General features: G+C 49.3%; 1 long non-coding RNA gene across 2 annotated transcripts in view; it reads right to left on the reverse strand.

Moving 5' to 3' along the window:
• Positions 1-4,566, reverse strand: part of LOC143165479 (uncharacterized) — a 91,923-nt gene that overhangs the window by 49,607 nt on the left and 37,750 nt on the right. The gene's annotated exons all lie outside the window — the stretch shown is intronic.

A 4,566-nucleotide genomic window follows, 5' to 3' on the forward strand; every position in this document is an offset into this window, starting at 1 on the left:
ATGCTAAGGGACTCTTCAGAGCGTCATGGTTCCTCCTGTTTGTTGGTGCAAGTGACAATAGGACCAGGCACTCAATGTGAAAACAGAAATTTGCTGTGCATATTTAAACAACCTTACAAAGGCAAAGAGCTTAATTTACTTTGTTTTTGAATGTGAATGATCCTGATCTCCCGAAAGGAGACAACAAAAGAAATAACTGACATACACTACTTGATTCATCCGCTGAAAGACCATTATCTAAAGGGCCTGGGCTTGCGGAGCAGGAGGAATAGCAATTATGTGTTTAGCAGGCTTTCCCTGGAGAAGAATAAGATGGAAAGGTTTTTAGGGAAGTGTGAAGATACTCCCAGGTGCCAGAACAGCACAGAGATTTGTAAAAGAAATATTAAGACTGGTTTGAATTGAGTATGGAAATGTCTATGTGTGATATCATGAGTAGAATCAATAAGGCAATGGTTACAAAAATGGCACATATAGAATCATAGAATCATTAAGGTTGGAAAAGACCTCTAAGATCATCAAGTCCAACCGTCGACCCAACACCACCACGTCCACTAAACCATGTCCTTAAGTGCCTCATCTACACGTCTTTTAAATACTTCCAGGGATGGTGACTCCACCACTTCCCTGGGCAGCCTGTTCCAACGTTTAACCACTCTTTCAGTAAAGACATTTTTCCTCACATCCAATCTAAACCTCCCCTGGCGCAACTTGAGGCTGTTTCCTCTCATCCTATCGCTTGTTACTTGGGAGAAGAGACCAACCCCCACCTCGCTACAGCCTCCTTTCAGGTAGTTGTAGAGCGCGATAAGGTCTCCCCTCAGCCTCCTTTTCTCCAGGCTAAACAACCCCAGTTCCCTCAGCCGCTCCTCATAAGACTTGTTCTCCAGACCCCCCACCAGCCTCGTTTCCCTTCTCTGGACACACTCTAACACCTCGACATCCTTCTTGTAGTGAGGGGCCCAAAACTGGTATGTGATAATCAAGGACACAAATAAAAGCAATCAAACTGGTAAACGCTGACAAATTCAGTGTTTACATCAAGATCAAAAGGCCTGTGCTCTGAGAGGCCTACAGCAGAAATGCCTTACCAGCAGACCTGCCTTCTGGTAACAGGAAGATGGCAAGAAGTTTACAGTAAGTCATACAGGCCATTCCTCTTTCTGTTGGCTCAGCAGGAAGACAGACAGATACTTCAAGGGAAAGGCTGTGGATGTGGTCTACCTGGACTTCAGCAAGGCCTTTGACACCGTCTCCCACAGCATTCTCCTAGAGAAGCTGGTGGCTCACAGCTTAGACAGGTGTACTCTGCGCTGGGTCAAAAACTGGCTGGACGGCTGGGCCCAGAGAGTTGTGGTGAATGGAGTTACATCCAGTTGGCGGCCGGTCACGAGCGGTGTTCCCCAGGGCTCAGTACTGGGGCCAGTCTTGTTCAGTATCTTTATCAATGATCTGGATGAGGGGATCAAGTGCACCCTCAGTAAGTTTGCAGACGACACCAAGCTGGGCGGGAGTGTTGATCTGCTCGAGGGTAGGAAGGCTCTGCAGAGGGACCTGGACAGGCTGGATCGATGGGCCAAGGCCAACTGTATGAGATTCAACAAGGCCAAGTGCCAGGTCCTGCACTTCGGCCACAACAACCCCATGCAGCGCTACAGGCTTGGGGAAGAGTGGCTGGAAAGCTGCCTGGCAGAAAAGGACCTGGGGGTGCTGGTTGACAGCCAGCTGACCATGAGCCGGCAGTGTGCCCAGGTGGCCAAGAAGGCCAATGGCATCCTGGCCTGTATCAGAAATAGTGTGGCCAGCAGGAGTAGGGAAGTGATCGTGCCCCTGTACTCGGCACTGGTGAGGCCACACCTCGAATACTGTGTTCAGTTTTGGGCCCCTCACTACAAGAAGGATGTCGAGGTGTTAGAGCGTGTCCAGAGACGGGAAACGAGGCTGGTGAGGGGTCTGGAGAACAAGTCTGATGAGGAGCGGCTGAGGGAACTGGGGTTGTTTAGCCTGGAGAAAAGGAGGCTGAGGGGAGACCTTATCGCTCTCTACAACTACCTGAAAGGAGGCTGTAGCGAGGTGGGGGTCGGTCTCTTCTCCCAAGTAACAAGCGATAGGATGAGAGGAAACAGCCTCAAGTTGCGCCAGGGGAGGTTTAGATTGGATGTGAGGAAAAATGTCTTTACTGAAAGAGTGGTTAAACATTGGAACAGGCTGCCCAGGGAAGTGGTGGAGTCCCCATCCCTGGAAGTATTTAAAAGACGTGTAGATGAGGCACTTAGGGACATGGTTTAGTGGGTGGTGGTGTTGGGTCGACGGTTGGACTTGATGATCTTAGAGGTCTTTTCCAACCTTAATGATTCTATGATTCTATGATTCAAAAGGAGGGAACAAAGACAACAGGCAGTGAGCTTGCCCAAAATTTACAGAGGGTGAAATAAGACTGAGGCAAAAAATCACATCATAATAACTCACTCCTAAAAGGCATAGAAAATCTGTACAAAAACTGCTTTGCTGCTACCCAAGGGAACCCAAGAGATGCAGTGAGGACTTGACAGCTGGCATTCCTTGAACCTCGTGTCATAGCACAAGTGATCCTGGCCTGACTATTTGGACATGTGCATTTTGGGGCTTTTGAGTACAGGGGTATGAGAGACTAACTGTGAGTGATTGAAATCAGTTTTCTTTAAATATTGTTTTACCCCTCCATAAGGTCTTTCGCTGCATTTTGTAACATTTAATTCCTATACCAGGATCAATGTTGCAATCAGTTTTACAGTCATACTTGCACGCCTTGTAGTTTGTTTTAGTAGGAGGTCATTTCAAGTCAACACTTGCATGGTGACTAAGCACCTGTCTTTGGGACAGGCCTTTGGGTTTGTTGGATGTTGATACCTTCCCAGTCATTGTAAATACACAAGGTGTGGCAGCTGCCTTGGAAAAAGGCAAGTCTAGGTTTAGACTTAGTCTTAGCTTTGTTAAGCAATTTGTTGCATTTTCTTCCTCTGTCTTATTTCAGAAGATGTGTCTTCCTCCTTCCATGTCAATGCCAAGCCACCCCCACCACTCTTCTAAACTTCTGTCAATAGGCTGTGTATGTTTTACCAGATTCTGCCTTCACGCACAGACCTTTTTGACATGTCTTTCTGCAGGAATTACAAATGTTGTTGAATACTGAATTCAGTGAGACGAGAACAGCTTCAATTTTATACCTTACAGTGCGTATAGCTGGTAGGAGTTACCAAGTCAATGAGAAGTAGTTTTCTACTTCTACTTGTCTCTCACTCCCACGTCTTCATTTCTGATATTGTTCATGCTAGTGTATTAACTGTTCAAGGTAGGAATATTTCTGAAAATTAGTAGACACACTGAGGGATGTAGGAATCTGTGAAGCAGGCACTGTAGTGCCCTTGTTGCAAAGTAACCCTATCAGAAATAGCTTTACCCTGAGCATGAATTGGTAAGACCTGGCTCGGAAAGTGTGTGTCCACAGCAGTAGATATGTGAGTGAACCAAGGAAACCTTGTCTTGCCCATCAGCACAATCATGACTGATGATGGGATGTGATTACACTGGTTCCAAGTACCATTTTTTTCTCCGTTTAGTTTCTGCTTCTGTGGATACCCTCCCCCTCCACAACCACCCACCAAACCACATCTACTTCAAACTGAGCACGTAACTCCTACTAACTGGTATTGCTGAAGCACAAAGGCTTATATCCCTTCTGGTTTTAAATTACTGTAATTACAAGTCTACCTGTTCTTGTTATGTGTATAAAGGTCTAATGACTTTTTTTTAGTATTGCCAAATGCCTGACCTCAACGACACCCTGTACCAACTAGCTGTCACATTAGTCAGGCGTTGCCTGAGGTACAGCTATGCCCATAAGCTTTTATATCGGATGCCCAGTCCCTTGACTATGTAATACTAAAATTCCCAGCTCTGCTAAGTATTTTTGTTTTTCCTTAAACCATTCTGACCACTCCCCTTACGCGCTATTTTTATGCGTAAGTTTTGCAGCAAACGCCCCTTGCTTCACTCTCAGAAATCTTCACGATCGCACAACTGTAGATGTAGTAACGCGAGACAAACGTACTCCTCCCGCAGCACGTCTCCCTCCCTAAATGCGTACTGCCAGCCGGGACCAGAGGCCTCAGCCCGGACCTGCGGGGTGCCCTACCTGTCGGCTCTGCCTCACACGGGCCGGGCCGGGCCGGGCCGGGCCGGGGCCGCGGCTGTGGCTGTGGCGGGGGCCGCGGCAGCCGGGGGCCTCCGAAAGGCGGGGGGAGCCGCCACATTTACAGAGGTTTCTGCGGTGCCAGGCACTGAGCAGGGCCGTTGCGGCCGAGGGGCGGTGAGCGGGCTGCTGACAGGAGCGCGGGCTCCCGCCGACGGAGCCTGAGGAGAAGCCGCTCGGCCCACGACCGCAGCCCGCTGGGCGCTGCGGAGGGGAGCGAGGCCGCACGGCGGCTCCGGCTCTCCGCAATCGGCTGGTGACGCCTGCGGAGGCGGGGCGGGGCGGGTCCTTTTCTGGCCGGGCCGGGTGGCGGGGCCGCACTCCGGCGGCGGCAG

This window comes from Aptenodytes patagonicus, chromosome 11 (genome assembly GCF_965638725.1).
Source record: "Aptenodytes patagonicus chromosome 11, bAptPat1.pri.cur, whole genome shotgun sequence".
Classification (NCBI taxonomy): domain Eukaryota; kingdom Metazoa; phylum Chordata; class Aves; order Sphenisciformes; family Spheniscidae; genus Aptenodytes; species Aptenodytes patagonicus.